This window comes from Coenobita brevimanus, chromosome 77, assembly GCF_032717465.1.
Source record: "Coenobita brevimanus isolate Jiangsu-jjx chromosome 77, ASM3271746v2, whole genome shotgun sequence".
Taxonomy (NCBI): domain Eukaryota; kingdom Metazoa; phylum Arthropoda; class Malacostraca; order Decapoda; family Coenobitidae; genus Coenobita; species Coenobita brevimanus.
In genome coordinates this window covers 8238263-8255762 of record NC_137030.1, presented here as the reverse complement: position 1 = coordinate 8255762, position 17500 = coordinate 8238263, and the positions used below count along the sequence as shown (strand labels likewise).

At 43.1% G+C, this 17500-nt stretch overlaps 1 protein-coding gene across 1 annotated transcript in view; it reads right to left on the bottom strand.

Moving 5' to 3' along the window:
- Nucleotides 1-17500, bottom strand: part of LOC145408441 (uncharacterized) — a 295795-nt gene that overhangs the window by 229685 nt on the left and 48610 nt on the right. Inside the window, exon 2 of the mRNA XM_080279170.1 lies at nt 4933-4977. The gene's annotated coding sequence lies outside the window, so the exon portion shown is untranslated. The remainder of the gene's footprint in view (nt 1-4932; nt 4978-17500) is intronic.

Here is a 17500-nt window from a genome sequence, read left to right as displayed (position 1 = left end):
TTTATAATTCTTACTATTTTGTTTTTCTCTCGTTCCCTCCTTCTCTTCCTCCTCACTTTTTCTCTCCATTACTCCTCCCTCCCTTTCTCTAGCACCTTTCCTCCACCTTAACTTCCTCCCTCTTTCTCCCTCCTAACTTCAACCAGACTCTCTCCATTCCTTCTCTCTCTCTCTCTCTCCCTTCCTTCAGCCTAACTCTCTCCAGTCCTCCTCTCCTTCCTACTCTCCAGTCTTTCTCTCCTTCCTTCTCTCCAGTCTTTCTCTCCCTCCTTTCTCTCCTTCCTTCTCTCCAGTCTTTCTCTCCTTCCTTCTCTCCAGTCTTTCTCTCCTTCCTTCTCTCCAGTCTTTCTCTCCTTCCTTCTCTCCAGTCTTTCTCTCCTTCCTTCCCCCTACTTCCCTCTGTCTCCTTTCCTTCCTACACGTTAACTCTCTCAATTTCTACTTTCTTTTCCTTATCTCTATTCTACACTTCTCTTCCGTCTTCATCGTCTCTCTCTCTATCTCTCTCTCGTCTATCTCAACCCTCCATCTCCCCTCCCCCTCCTTCCTCTAATCTTCTAATCTGCTACCGTGGGGTTTCACGAGAGAGAGAGAGAGAGAGAGAGAGGGAGGGAGGAAAGGAGAGATGGATGGAGGTGGGAGGGAGGAAAGGTGAGAAAGATAACTAGACAGATAGACAGGTGGGTGGGTAGGTGGGCAGGGAAGGAAGGAAGGAGGTAGGTAGGTAGGTAGGGAGTTAGATAAGGAAGACGGTAGACAGATTCGGAGAGAGACGTAGGTAGGCAAAAAAACGAGTGAATAAGAAAACGAGTGAATAAGCAAGTAACCTATGCAAATATGTAGGTAGGAAAATAGGTGGGCAAAAATATAAAGTGGCAGAAATATGGAAGGAAAGAGGGCAAAGGAAGGGATGGAAAAGGACATGTGGATGGAAGAGGGAAAGAAGAGAGGAGGTAAAGGGAAAGAGAGAGAGGATGGGATAAGAAAAGAGAGAGGATGGGAAAGGAAAGAAGAGAGGAGGTAAAGGGAAAGAAGAGAGGATGGGAAAGGAAACGAGAGTAAGGATGGGAAAGGAAAGGAGAGTGAGGATGGGAAAGGAATGGCGAGAGAGGATGGGAAAGGAAAGGAGAGTCAGGATGGGAAAGGAAAGGAGAGTAAGGATGGGAAAGGAAAGGAGAGAGAGGATGGGAAAGGAATGGAGAGTGAGGATTTGAATGGAAAGGAGTGAGAGGATGGGAAAGGAAAGGAGTGAGAGGATGGGAAAGGAAAGGAGAGTGAGGATGAGAAGGGTAAGAGGAGAGAAGGGATGGGAACGAGGAGAGAAGGGAAGGGAAAGAGGAGAGAAGGCATGGGAACGAGGAAAGAAGATGGGAAGGGAGAAGAGAGACAGAAGAAAGTGGAGAGGAAGTGAGAGAGGGAGGTGGAGAGGAAGGGAGAAAGATGAGGAGAAGGAGGGGATAGAAGAGAGAAATAGGAGGAGGGGAGAGAGGGATGGAGAAAGAGGAAAGGAAGGGGACAGATGAGGGGAAGAGAGAAATGAGAGGAGGGGAGAGAATGAGAAGAAGGGGGAAAGGGTGGAAAGGAAAGAGGGGAAAGGTGGATGTAAAGAAGGGAGGAGAGGGAGGGGGAGAGAGAGAGAGAGAGAGAGAGAGAGAGAGAGTGAGAGGAGGGAGGGGAGGGAGGGGAGGAAAGGGAGGGAGAGAGAGAGAGAGACAGGAGGGAGGGAGGGAGGAGAAAAGGGGAGGGGCTGTGGGGATTTTTTCACAGGGGAGAAACCACAGGGGGAGGGAGGGAGGGAGGAGGAAAGAGAGAGAGGGATGGGAGGAAAGAGAGGGGGAGACAGGTGATGCAAGAGAGAGGGGAAAGAAGAAAGGGAGGGAGAGGAGGAGGAGGAGGAGGAGGGAGATGATGGAAAGAGGAGGAAGGAAGGAATACACGAGGGACAGAAGGAAGAGGGAGTGGATGGGGGGAAGAGAGAGAGGAAAGAAGAAGAGGGAGAGAGAAGAAGGGAAATGAAAGAGAAAAGGAGGAGGGGAGAAAAAGAGAGAGAGAGAGAGAGAGAGAGAGAGAGAGACAGAGAGAGAGAGACAGACAGACAGAGCGGGGGGGGGGGGGGACGGAAGTAGGAAGTTGTGGAGGTGGACCTGAGAGTGTAGAGAGAGAGAGGAAGTAAAGAACTGATAAAGGAGGAAGGAGGGAAAAATGAACGATAAAGAAACTAACATGGAGAGAGAGTACTGAAGGGAGACAGGGAGAAAGTAGAGACAGGTGAAGAAAAAAGTAAGGAAAGTTAGCCTAGATACTTGGTACGTCTCTCTCTCTCTCTCTCTCTCTCTCTCTCTCAGCCATTGTAGAGAACAAAATGGACCATTGTTATATATCGTCACGCCTGGGTTTAGATCTGTTCTTTATCTGATTTTATTTTAGAGTTTATGTAACAACAATTTTTTTTCTAAAGTTAGAGAGAGAGAGAGAGAGGTACGGACGCTCACCATCCATGCACATGATGTAGTGCTACGTTCAGGTGAGTGCACTGCGACAAGCCAAGTGGTGTCTTGTTGCCCAGGAAACCATTTACTTTCAAAACCAATGAGTCTTCAATGGTACTGTATATGCACCGTACTGGGTCAAGGTGTTGCTACCGGGACTCTGTGTGTGTGTGTGTGTGTGTGTGTGTGTGTGTGTGTGTGTGTGTGTGTGTGTGTGTGTGTGTGTGTGTGTGTGTGTGTGTGTGTGTGTGTGTGTGTGTGTGTGTGTGTGTGTGTGTGTGTGTGTGTGTGTGTGTGTGTGTGTGTGGTTGCAAGTTTCAGTGAGTGAGGGTGGATGATATGGGTGAGAGTACGTGTGTGTGTGTGTGTGTGTGTGTGTGTGTGTTTTGAAGAAGCCTCATAGCTAAGGCGCCGGAGGAGGGAACGGCAATATTATAGGCTGTATTGTTTGCGGAAGAAGAGGTTCGTAGCAGATTTTCATTAGAGATTTATTTTCTTACTAAATTACAATACTGTCTTATGTGGTACGTTATTTGTATCGCTTAACATATCTGACCATTACTGAGATATAATATGAGGAATAAGTTGTAATGAAACATGTGCTACGAAGCCTCCATCACCACTTAATATATGGCCCTCTGTCTACCTAAGGCCTCCACTTTCTCCTCTGATGCTCGTCCCTAATGATGTACAGTCGTGGGAAAATGGGTTAGTACGGGACCATTATACAGGCTTACGGTAGGTCTACAGTTGACTCTCTCTCTCTCTCTCTCTCTCTCTCTCTCTCTCTCCATCTCTAGAGACCCTAAAGATAGTATCAATGCCTCTGTTTATCTCCACCTCACCTTCCGTCTCTCCCTCCATCATTCTGTTTGTCTCTCTCCCTTCCACCCAGCCTCCTTCCATCTCTACTTCTTCTCCCTCCCCCTCTCTCTTCATTCACTTCCTCCTCCCTCCCTCAATCTCATTGTTTCTCCCTCCCAACCTGCTTCCCTCCAACTCACCATTTCTCCCTCCCTCCCTCCCTCCTCTCCCTGGTGGAGGAAAGTGTGTCTCCGTGAACAATTACGCAGCCTTTAACAGATCATTCGTGGTCACACCTCAACCCCACGCCTTTCTCTACTCTCTCTCTCTCTCTCTCTCTCTCTCTCTCTCTCTCTCTCTCTCACTCTTCATCTACACACGTATTTCTCACAATCTTCACTACACGACGAGACACTACGCCAGTTTAAAGGGAAAGAACTATCACAGCCATCACAACTACCACAACCATCCTAACTACCACAATTACCACACCTACACCCAAGGCAACTCCCACAACCACAACAATCACAACTACCACAATTACAACTACACCCACGGAAACTCTCAAACCACAACAATCACCACAATTACCACAACCACAACCTTGGCAACTCCCACAACCACCACAATTACCCCGTCTACCACAACTACCATAACCATCCTAACTACCATAATTACCACAACTACAACCACAACTCCCACAACCACCACAATTACCACAACTACAACCATGACAACTCCCACACCCACCACAATTACCACATCAACAACTACTACACCTATCCTAACTACCACAACCACCACAATGGAGCCTAATTAGAGGTTATCGCTCAGCTTATCCTTAACGAGCCTAGGGTGATTAGGCTTAAGGTCGTTAAGAGAGTGGCTTTTGGTGTTAGGCTTAGTGAAGGAGAGAAGGATGATAAGGAAGGAAGGAAGGAAGACAGGAAGGAAGGAAGACAGGAAGGAAGAAAGACAGGAAGGAGGGAGGGAAGATAAGAAGGATGGATGGATAGAATGAAAAAGAAAAAGAAAAGACGTGTGGATGGTACAATGAATGGACTACTGGACTGGATAAATGAGAGAGAGAGAGAGAGAGAGAGAGAGAGAGAGAGAGAGAGAGAGAGCAGAACCCCAAAGAATGAAAAACAGGAAATTTGGAAAGACAGCAGAAAAATAATACAGGTAAGAGGGAGGAAGTGAGGGGCAGGCAAAGGAAGAAACAAAGATGGCCAACATTCGTCAGGCAATGCATGATGGTCTTCACAAAATAATCTCCATCACTCAGAGACCTCCTCGTAAAAGCTGATAAACCCTACGTATTCGTGTTGCCACATTTCACACACACACACACACACACACACACACACACACACACACACACACAAACTATATGCTTTGACCTCTGACCCCATGAAACCTAATAAAGTTCTAAATAACTAACGAAAATGAAGTTGTCCAGCCATAACTGCCTAAAAAGCAAGTGTACCACGTTTGAATAAATAAAAAGAGTAAATACAGTAGTCAAATAACGAAAAAAAAAAATGGATAGGAAAGAGACGGGAATGAAAAAAATAGAGACAAAAGTACGAAAAAAAAAAAATCAAATAAAAATAGAGGGAATACTTTGAAAACATACCTTGTGGTGCAGAACGGGAAGCGACGGCCGGCTGGGGGAGTGAATCTGAAGGGAGAGAAGGATGTCACTAACAGCAACAAAAACAACAACGTAAATATTATATCACCATCAATCACTCATCATCATCATCATCAACAGGTACATTTAACCCACATACCGACTGAGTAAGGACAACATAACAACAACAACAACAATAACAATACTAACGGCACGCTGGCAACACCTCATCCAGAACAAAAGGCCCAAAATTGTTACCTTAAAAACTTTACCTTCACCTTTGACCCTGATTCCTGCAGTACTGCCAATAATAATAATAATAATAATAATAAAAATAAACGAAGAGCAGGAGGAAACAGTAACAATACAAAGAACATTTACTATAACGCTAAAATCAATATAATAATAATAATAATAATATTAACTGACACCCTTCACTCAAATATTAGATTCATCTCTCCCCCTCAGTATCACAATAGGTGTACCCAATCTCTCAATTGAAAAAATAGGGACTCTCTCTCTCTCTCTCTCGTATTCGGCCCCTGTTCACCTCGGCGCCTCAGGGCTGGGCCGAATTAACTTACAGCCCAGATTTCTCCTGCATTCCTTTCATCCATCTTTTCTGTTTTTCTTTATTTTTATTTTTATTTTTTTTTAACGATGCTACGGTGTTGCTATTCTCTCTCTCTTTCTCTCCCTCTCTCTCTCTCTCATCGCTGACCTAGCTAGTTATTCGTGTTTTTCATTCCTCAAGTTATGCTTTGACTCTCTCTCTCTCTCTCTCTCTCTCCATTCCCCTTCAGTTATGCATTGACTCTCTCTCTCTCTCTCCCTCTCTCTCTCTCTCTCCCTCCATTCCCCTTCAGTTATGCACTGACTCTCTCTCTCTCTCTCTCTCTCTCTCTATCGCTGACCTATCTAGTTATTCGTGTTTTTCATTCCTCTAGTTATGCTCTGACTCTCTCTCTCTCTCTCTCTGAACTTGACCTTTACTAACAAATTGGAATCTGAAAAAGGCTACATTTCTTCCGAGTCAGGCAAAGTGGAAAATCTAATCGAATTATTGAGAAAGAGAGAGAGAGAAATGAAGGTCTCTCTCTCTCCCTCTCTCTCTCACCCCTGGAGCATTCGGGACACCGTCATTTCGGCGCCTGAGGGATGTGAGCCGTAATATTTTAGACCCGAATTAAGTCAAAGGCACGTCACCTTTCCTTCACTCCCTCCATACTTCACCTCCAACTTCATCCTTCCTATTAATTTTCTGTTTTCTTCCCACCTTCCTTCCTCCCCTGATCCCTCCAGCTCCTTCATCCTCCCTTCTTCCTGTCTTCTTCATCTCTCTTCCTGTTGCCCCTCATCCTCCCTTCTTCATTTCTTCTTCACCTCTCTTCCTGTTGCCCTTCATCCTCCCTTCTTCACCTTCCTTCCTATTGCCCTTCATCCTTCCTTCCTTGATCAATATTTTCTTCGTCAATTTCTCATTCAATCTCTCTTCTTTCACTATTCTTCCTCCACCTTTCCTTTCACTTTTCTTTCCCCTCACTTTTTATCTCCTTCAACCTTCCTTTCTTTCATCAGTCTTCCTTCAACCTTCCTTCCTTCATCATTCTTCCTTCAACCTTCCTTCCTTCATCATTCTTCCTTCAACCTTCCTTCCTTCATCATTCTTCCTTCAACCTTCCTTCCTTCATCATTCTTCCTTCAACCTTCCTTCCTTCAACCTTCCTTTCTTTCATCATTCTCCCTTCAACCTTCCTTTCTTTCATCATTCTCCCTTCAACCTTCCTTCCTTCATCATTCTTCCTCCAACCTTCCTTCCTTCATCATTCTCCCTTCAACCTTCCTTCCTTCATCATTCTTCCTTCAACCTTCCTTCATCATTCTTGCTCCAACCTTCCTTTCTATCATTCTTCCTTCAACCTTCCTTCCTCTCATCATTCATCTTTCAACCTCCCTTTCTATCATTTTTCCTTCTTCCCTCGTCCTTTTATGACCTCCATTCTCCTTCATTCTTTCATCAGTCTTCCTTCGTTCCGTCGTCCTTCTATCCCATCCAACCTTCCTTGCTTTTTCCATTCTTCCTTCTCCCATCATTTTTTTTTTTCCCTATTTTACGAATTGCCAGTAATCAACGCTGTCCTTAGCACTATGAGAAGTAAAAACAAATAATAATAATCATTCAAATATGTGTACTTCAGAATAAATAATTACAGTAGAGGTATTAAAATGTCTACAGAACAAACTAACACCACGTAATAATGTGATGAAGCTAAAAAAATATGTATGTATGTATGTATAAATCAGTGTATGTACTGTATGTGTGAATGAATCAATCTATGTACTGTATGTATGAAAGAATGAATGAATTAATGTACGTACGGTACCGTATGTATGTATGAATGAATGAATGTATATATGTAAGAATGAATGAATATATGTATGAATGTATGATGTATGTTATGTATGTTTGTGTGGCAGCGGCCCGACTGTGAAAGTATGACAGGGAAGCAGGTCAACTACACACGTCCAAGCAGTGTCTGATGGATACCGGTACTGAAGGGCAAATGAGCAGTTCAGCCGCGGAATACCAACCCTTGTCATGAGTGAAGTGCCCGGCGCCCACCCAGTCTTTGATGCAAGGGTATGGTGGGGCAGGCTTCTGGAATGCATGATGAGAGAGTGCTTGTGTAAACTTGGGGCTGCAGCGGCTGTTTGTGAATACAAGAGTCTACAGCACACGTCATCTAGGGCACGTTAAGGATGCAGACATGCCACAACATAACGGGCATACTACTACTACTGCATCCTATTAGCCTAAATGTCCGCCACAGGCCAGGATCGAACTTAACTCAGAAAGACGCATAACAGTTTTCCCCGACGCCGTCCCTATCACCAAATTACGCGTTCTGACCCGACAAAGAACGCAATATCTGCTTACCCGATTAAGTTCCGCGGATGCAAAATATATCGCCTATTTTACGATCAAAATGTGGCGTAAACCACTTAAGTTATTACGGTTCTAAATCGGCAATTTTCTGTATCTGATTTGATGATGGTCTGCCGTGTTGACTTTGTGATGTCACGTGAATTTCCATGGAGAGGATGCCCTGATGACACCACAACAACCACTAACCCGTCCATCCCAACACCTGCACACCTGACAGTAACAAGATAACCAAATCAAAAATCAAACCTTTGTCTACATGTGTTACGCATTGTACAACTATATTAATCACAAAAGAAGAGGAAATGTTCAACCTTCATAACACTAGTATCAAATCCCCAGACGATGCGATTCTGAGAAGAAACAGGATACTGTCGTCAGCCAAGAGTGAAGCGTCACCACCAAAGCCGTCCAAACCACATAGTAATTTTTTAACCACAATTATTTTAACCATATGTATTTTAACTTCCAAGTTGAGAAAAGAGCTTGAAAACCTTCTTTGAGTGCACCAAACTGCACTATTATTATAAAAAAAATATAAAAAAAAATCTGGGGGCCACATTTAGTACACTGGGGACTCAGGCTTTCAGGGCCTATAAATCCCAGACACTCAGTCTCACTCGATCCAAACCCAATCAAAAGTTAAACCTTGTGTAATACAGCAAAAAAAGGGGAGGGGGGCAAAGTAGTTCAATATTCACCAAGTAGAACAGTGGAATAACAGCTTAGAAGAAAGTCAATATTGCAAAACTTCAAAAATATTCAAAAGCTGATTAGACAACCATTACGTTGGTTCAGGCCTCTCTCTCTCTCTCTTCCTGGCCACGCGTACACACACGATGGAGATGACTGGTTCTTTACGGCTGTTTTCTGTGATTGTGTTGTCTCTCAGGCACAAGGTTGTAAAGAAATAGATTATAGTATTGTCTTCCCTCTTTCCAATACAAATTTTCATGTTCTTCACAATCATCATCATCATCATCATCATCTCTCTCTCTCTCTCTCTCTCTCTCTCTCTCTCTCTCTCTCTTTCGGTGCCGTATTCTTCGTTTTACCACCAGACGATTTTTTTTAGATGTTTAGAGAGACTTTTTGAGCTGGATGGATTAAAAGAAGCCTTCCGTAACCCCTTCAGATTGCGAGGGATTTTCTTAGCAAATTAGAAGTGTCTTGAGATGGCAAGAATGAAATAAAGAAATGGGTCATCGTAGTGAAAGGGTTGAGCGTGTTGATACCGTCTAACATTGGCCTAATTAAACACAATGCAGGTATTTCGCAGGTGTGGAGTTAATTTTTACCGTATCCCAAAATATAACACCAACGGGCCTATAATCTGGAATTTCTAGACAATCCTTTATTATGTTCTTTCTTCCTTATTTTCTTCCTTGTCTTCTTCCTTCCTTCCTTGTCTTCAACCCTTACTTCCTTCTTTCCTTATTATTCTCTTCCTTCTTTTTTTTTTTATCAATTTGTAATTTCTAAGCACACTTAATTTCTTCATTCCTTATCTAATTCCTTGTCATCATCCCTTTCTTCCTTATCATTCTTCATTCTTTCATCTTTCTTCCTTTTTTACCATCCTGTAATTTATAAACACATACCCTTCATTCCTTACTTTCTTCCTTCCTTGTCTTCATCTCTTTCTTCCTTATTTAAACTTCTTCCTTCCTTCTTTCATCTTTCTTCCCTTTTTACCATTCTGTAATTTCTGGACATCGATACTTCCTCCATTCCTATTTTCCTCCTTCCTTAAGTCTTTCATTCTTTTCTTTCTTTTTTCTAATTCTCTTCCTTCCTTCTTTCATCTTTCTTCCTTTTTTATAATCCTGTAATTTCTAAACACTTATTTCCTTCATTCCTTACCTTCATAAGTCTTCAGCCTTTTCTTTCTAATTTCCTTATTACTCTTCCTTCCTTCCTTCTTTCCTTCATTATTTTTCTTTTCTTTCATCATTTCGTCTTTCCTCATTACTTTCCTTCTGCCTTAATTTAACACTATTAATCCTTTCGTCCTGCAGTCCACTGGGTTTAGGTCTACAGGAGCCTGAAGCTACAGAAAATAAAATAAATAAATAAAATCCTTTCGTTCCATATTTCCGTATTCTTTCGTTTTTCCCCTCCATCATTTCGAACTGTCATTACTCCTTTATTTCGCAGCCGCTTCTGTTCATATTTCTTTACCATTCTACAGTCCTTTAATTATCGTTCATTCATCTTTACCAGATGTTCGTCCTTTTCCAGATTATTTCCCGTTGCTGAGTCACACAATAAGGGCCGTATTATCGTGTAGTTAGGAGACGTATTAACACCTCTTCCTTAGCGGTTTATTCCTGCTCCTGCTCCGTTACTATATTCTTTGTGTTTTATTTATGCAATCTGTGTTTATACATAAAAATTATATATATAAGAAGCAAAAAAGAGGATATTAATGTGTAGTTTGGAAATAAATCGCTAAGCAAGACGTGTTACGTTGCCTCCTTACAAGACGAAAATACGGGTCTAAGACACTCCTACGGCTCTACATCCTTTCCAAAGCACTTCTTCGTGACTATTATTATATTCCACCGTTAATTTCTTGTTACAACTTAACATTCAGATGAAATGATGGTCATTTTACGCAAAGTTAAAGTGGCAAGAGTATGAAGGGCAAGGTGACAAGGAGGCGATTTGTTTGTGGCCACCCCCTACGGGATTAAGGCGTCTGGCAATAGTTAGATGGACGGATACAGTAAACATTTCTTCTTCCTCCCTTGTCATCCAATCTTTTATCTTTATTTATATCCTTATTTTCTGTTATCTTTCGTTCGTATTGTCGATTCTTCTTCCCTTTCCTTCCCTACCATTCTCACTCTCTCCCTCCGTATCTACTCTTCCTTCGCTCCGTCCCTCACCCTCTCTCATCTGGTGTCCCCTCCCTCTCAAAGGCTCTTTCTCCCTCCCCCCCTCTCTATTCTCACCTCTCCCCCTTCCTCCCTCTCACCCTTACCCTCACCCCTCCCTCATTCCTCCTCCATCTCTGACACCCTCACTTCCTTTCACTTCCCTTTCCTCTTTGTTTACCATCCCCCCCCCCCTTCTCTCTCTCTCTCTCTCTCTCACACACACACACACACCTTCATTCTTATTCTCTTCTTCCTCCTCCTCCCTCGTACTTTTTTTTTCTTTTTTCTTTTTTTACGAAGAAAATGATAAGCAAAAAAAACACCCGAATCAGCCGAATGCTAGGGGCAGCGAACTCTCCTGGTGGTACCACCCCGCCACCTACCAACCTTCCTTCCGTCCTTCCTCATTTCCCTCATTCCTGCTCCTCCTCCTTCCTTTATTTAACACTCCAGGCCTCGGGTACTCCTTCAACATCGTCCTACGCCCACCCCGGGAAGGACACGGCAAACTGGATCATAGGAATTTGGTCATTAAGGCTCAGTTTTGCCGACTTTTTTTTCTTCCCGCTCCAGGCTCGACAATGGCAGCCGACCGTGACCCATTGCCTACTGTCGCTAGATGGACGATTAAGCCCATTTTCCATACTTTTTTACCATATTTTCGTCCTTCAGCCGCTGGCAACTTTTAGAATATACGATAATAACGTGGTAATAAACGCCAGTGAAGGGTATATCACGGAATTCAACTTCAGAAAAGTTAAGAAAGTTATACTATTTGAAAACTTCCCGACACCTTGCATCAAGTCAACGGTCGGGAACTTTGCACCTTTCAAATCACTGTTTTTCTTCTTTCTTTTTTTCTTTTCTCTCCTTCTTTTATATTTTACTTCCGTACTCGGCTGCTTCCGTTCGTTCCTTTGCCTTTCGCATCGTCTGTCTGTGTGTGCATTTCTCGGACTGAAGGGTCAACGTACGAACGAAGCAAAATGATACGGGCAACCGAGAATACCTAACAGGGTCGTATTTGAAGTGCCTTTGGAGATACCGTAACACCTCTTCCTCCGCTATTTCTTCGCCACACTGCAGCTCAGAATTCTCTTGTATACTGCCGATGCAAATTATGTCTATATTCAATCCACATAAGTAACATATAATTGTAGCGGTGTAATATGCAAACGTCGCTAAGGATGAGGTACTACGAAGACTCCTATGCCATATAAAGTGAGATTCCCTGTCGCTACTATATTTTTTCTTTTCGTAGGACAGACAAGGAATATGTAGATTATTCTCACACCTTTACTTCTAGCTATTAAAAAATCTTAGTTGCGACAGGATGAAGTTTACGTAAAATTCCTTCGTGAATCATGGGCCTCGCCATAATTCAAAGCAGCTCAGTGATCCAAACTACCATTGTCTTATCACGTCAATCAATATTACCCGCATCAGATTTATGGCTGCATTGTGTTATCGGACAGGTAATTTACACCAGGTTATTTTCAAGGTTATGGAGGTGCAATTATTGAGCTGACTGCATTTCGGTGGCGCCAGTTTTATTACTGGCGGGTGCTAGGAGGAACGATGATGATGATGATGATGATGATGAGCTTAAGGGACACGTTTCATAGTGGTCTAAGGTATTCTTTTTTTAACAATTTCCCTGCGATGGTCTGAAAACTAATCGTCACCATCATCATCATCACCATCATCACCGTCACCGTCATCATCACCGTCACCATCATCACCGTCACCGTCATCATCATCATCACCGTCACCATCATCACCGTCACCGTCATCATCACCGTCACCATCACCGTCACCATAACCATCCCGACCTCGTTTACTACCTAAGGATATGGTGATAAAAACATGATTGAGGGAGAACTCACAAAAGTCTGCTAAAAAAAATGTTACTTGAAAATAAATAATAAATAAAACTTGGATACAACAAAGTCGAAATATTTTTTATCCATCGCTGCGAGGTCTCTCTCACTATTTGTGTGTGTGTGTGTGTGTGTGTGTGTGTTCGATAGCCAGAACACACACACACACACACACACACACACACACACACACACAGCGCGCGGTGTTCGGTAGTCAAAACACACACACACACACACACACACACACACACACACACACACTTTAATCTGGTCTAAAACTGTCATCTCTCATCTTAAACACTAACCAGTAACCAAACACTAGAATATGGTGCTAATCACGAAGAAGTGCTATGGAAAGGGATGTAGCGCCTTAGTATTGTCTTTTCCTGCCACTGAGGTACGAAAAATACAATGAACTTTAAAACAATGATAATCTGAGCCAAGTTAAGATGAAAGAACTACAGAATAATTAATGCAAGTATATTTCAAAGCATCGGGTGTTTGAGATACCGTGTGTGTGTGTGTGTGTGTGTGTGTGTGTGTGTGTGTGTGTGTGTGTGTGTGTGTGTGTGTGTGTGTCCCTTTGACCAATTTTTAGCCCTTTCAGTACGAGGACTGATTTTATTCTTGTTGCTGAAAGACGATTTAATTCAGGTCTAAGAGAGAGAGAGAGAGAATTTATCACTGCATATTATTGGCATTATCCTTCCCGAGTGTGTGTGTGTGTGTGTGTGTGTGTGGAGAGAGAGAGAGAGAGAGACCTTAACGAGGCCCTAAGTAGCGAGAAAACGACAGGAAGACACTAACGATAAAGACCGATAAAGGACCAATAAAGGTAAACAGCGCTTAACCCCCTTGACTACCAGGCTCCTGAGCTGAATAAAATCGTCTGGAGGCAGCGAGAATAAAGTAAAATAAAGGACAAGGTGGTAGTGACTGGCTCAACCCCTTCACTACGATGCCTTAAGTAAAAAAATAAAGGAGTGGTAGTAACTATATAATAACCCCTTCACTACGATGTCTTTATTGCTTGACTCTGAAATATTCCGGACGATTTTGTTCAGTTTAATAGCCTCGTACGGAAAGGGTTGGAGATGTAAGGTGGTTTCTCTCTCTCTCTCTCTCTCTTTCTCCGTGCCTGGGGCCTGTGTTCATGAAGGGGTGTGGGTGGAGGTATTTCTCTCTCCATTCCTCCCTCCAGGCTATAGTTCCTTCCTCTTTCCTCCTCCCCCTCTCTCCTTCCCTTTTTCTCCCTTTTCCATATTTCTATCGCCCCCGCCTCCTCCTCTCTCTCTCTCTGTTTAATAAAATAAAATAAAGGACATTTTGACAGTAACTAAAACCCCTTTACTAGGCTGTCATTATTGCTTTATTGTGGTCTTTTCCGGACGATTTTATTCAGTTTGCCTCGTACGGAAAGGGTTGAAGATAAGTTTTGTTATTGCAGGATGGTGATTCTCTCTCTCTCTCTCTCTCTCTCTCTCTCTCTCAGTACGGGCACTTAACCTTGGCTAACCCGACCCCAATACCACCATAACTGCCTCCAAACATTGTGGTTACGGCAGCAGCGGCTTAACCCACCCCACACAAGAGTTAACCTACGGCACCCTACGCTACCTTCACCATCATCATCATCATCGTTGTCGTCATCGTCATTATTATTATCCATCATTATCATTACTATTATTTATCATTACTATTATTATTATTATCTGTCATCATTCATCATCAACATAAAATCATTATTATCGCCATTATCATCATCATCGTCTTCATCATAATCACCACCATCACTACCACTTTCAGCGTCATCATCACTAATATTCATACCCTTTTTCCAATATACAACTAGGATGGTAGGGATCCAGAAAAAGGAACTACATCATACACACATATATCATCTAATCCTGTGTTGCCCCATGAGGAGCGTAGGAGCCCGGAGCTAGACAAGTTGGTCCTGATAATTAAGATGAGAGTGACCAACCACACTCATCCCTAACTTACATTACGTGGCCAATAAACCCCAACCATCCCTTGGATATAAACCGACACACGCTCAATCCGGTTGGAGCGCCTTAATTACACTAAACCACCAGGTGCCAGAGTTTGGTGATATGGTTACCACCCTGCGTTGTAAATTTTTTCCTGGTGTACGGGAAACCATTTGCCTTGTCACTCTGTGTAGTCACCCGAAGACAGAAAGAAGAGGAAGAAAGAAGGAAAGGACATATGAGGAAGGAAGGAAAAGAGGAAAGGGCAGCCACCCAAGAGCAGCACTATACCATGTGGGTGGATGGTGAGCGCCCCCACTTACCACTAAAAAGAACTTTTTTAAAAAATGGATTCCTCATAGAGATAGTATACAGGAAAGGTTTGGCTGGGTTAAATTAGGTCTGGATAAGTTGGTTTGGGCTGGGTTGGTTTGGGTTTAAGTCTGGTTTAGTGGGATTGGGATGGGATAGCTTGGACAGGGTTCAGTTGCGGATGAACTGGGTTTAGGGCGGTTTAGTTTAGCTGGGTCGGGTTTACTGGGGCTTAGTTGGGTTGGAATGGGTTTTGATCATATTTAATTTACTTTAGCTATTTAATTTACTTTAGCTAAGAATTCCAGAAGAGTGGAAAAATGGAGTGATTATAAAAATACCAAAAAAGGGAGATTTAAGTGTGTGTGGCAATTGGAGGGGGATAACTTTGACACCTGTAGTTGCAAAAGTCTTTTCCAAAATCTTGCTGAACAGAACAGAGCCAGTAATTGACAAAATTTTAAGAGAAGAACAAGCGGGATTTAGAAAGGGTCGAGGTTGTAATGATCAGATTTTTATTGTAAGGCATCTAATGCAACAAGCTAATGAGATGAAAATGCCACTTAGTATGTGTTTTGTGGATTTTGAAAAGGCGTTTGATAGTGTTTCACGTGGAGCTATGTTGAAAATCATGAGATTCTATGGCATACCAGAAAAGTTTGTAAATATTATTAGAAGCCTGCATGAAGGTGGGTGGTTCTTTGAGTGATCCACTTCAAGTTAGGTCAGGAGTGATTCAAGGAGGAGTTCTTTCGCCACTGTTGTTTGTTTTGGTTATGGATTATGTTATGAAAAAGGTTGTAAGGAGAACAGGTGCAGGAATTAACTGGAAAGAAAATAAGAAGCTGATGGATTTGGACTATGCTGATGATACTGTACTGATTTGCGGAAGTATTTACGAGATGCAGAGGGTGCTCGATTGTCTGGTGGAGGAAGGAGAAAAAGTGGGATTGGTAATAAATTGTGGAAAGACTGAAATTATTAATATGAACGTGGAGAACCAAATCGATTGTGTAATTGGGAATACTGTGGTGGAGAATGTAGAAAACTTTAAATATCTGGGAACGATTGTATCATCTAATGGATCATTAAACAATGAAATTGAGGAGAGGATTAGACAGGCTTGGCGAGCGGTTGGAATGTTGAAATCTGTTTGGAATAATAATATGCTTTCGGTACATACTAAAGTGAAATTTACAAGTCCATGGTTAGACCCATTTTAATTTACGGGCATGAGTCATGGTACAGTACAATTGCAACAGATCAGAAAGTATTAGGATTTGAGAATAAAATACTGAGAAGGATTCTTGGGGTAAAGTGGCAAGACAGAGTTACAAATGAAAGAGTAAGGGATATTACGAGAGTGGAACCAGTTAATGAATATGTGAGACTGTCTCGCTGGAAGTGGCTGGGGCACATATACAGAAAAGAAGGTTGTTTAATACAGGATGTGCCAGAGTGGATTGCTAGAGGAAGAAGAGGTAGAGGTAGGCCGAGGGAAACCTGGTTGAGGACAATGAAAAAAGAAGCAGGAGAGGAGTGTTGGTGGGACCTGAAGGAGATGGCAAGAGACAAATATTGGTGGAGAGAGTTCATTGAGACCCTATGCATCCCGTGGGGTGCCACAGGAAATGATTGATTGATTGATTGAAAAATAAGATGCCTTGTGTGAGGTTTGTCAAGTTTAGGCAGAGAGAAGCTGAGATGGTCTAGGTTAATTAGACTAGGTTGTGTTTGGGTTAGTTTAGGTCAGCTTGTTACGGTAGGTTGGGTTAAGTGAAATTATGTTAGGCTTTAGATTAGGCTAGTTTGGAGTGGACACAGAAGCAGTGAGACACGAAGGGCAGTGTCCATTGTACTGTGACAAAAACAACAACAAAAATGTAAAGGTGGATAAATGAACCTGTCTCACTTTGGGTACACAGGTGGTACATACCCCCACCCCCAACACCTACCCCCTTACCCTTCAACACCTCCCCCTCCCCCAACACCCTCCCCATTTATCTCTCAACACAACCTCTCCCCCTCACCTATTAACACATCCACCCTTCTCCCCTCATCCTCATCCCTCAACACCTCCCTTCTTTCCCCTTACCTTTCAATGCCTCCCCGTCCTGCCTCCCCTCTCATTTCCCTTCCCACACTGGACCATTTCCTCTCTAGTCAACCCCTCCCCTCTCATCACTCACCCTTCAAATCATTCTCCACTGTTCCCTCCCTCCCCTCTCCACCTCTCTCTCCTCGTTCACCTTTCAAATCTCCCCTCTTCCCTCCCTCACCCCAACCCCCTTCCTCTCACCCAATTTTCAACCCCCCTCCCCCTTCCCACACTCCATCATAACCTTACATCTGAAGTCCGTCCTGTTCATTCATTCACCCTTCACTACCCTCATCCTCCCCCCTCCCGTCCTCCCCCTCTCAACCTCCCTATCCCTCTCCACAGCCAACCATTCCCTCAACAACCCCCCACCCCATTTCATTCACCTTTCAAGCCACCTTCCTATTCCCTCCCTCCCTTCTCAACCCCCTTCCCCTCCCCACATACTACCGCTCCATCACTTC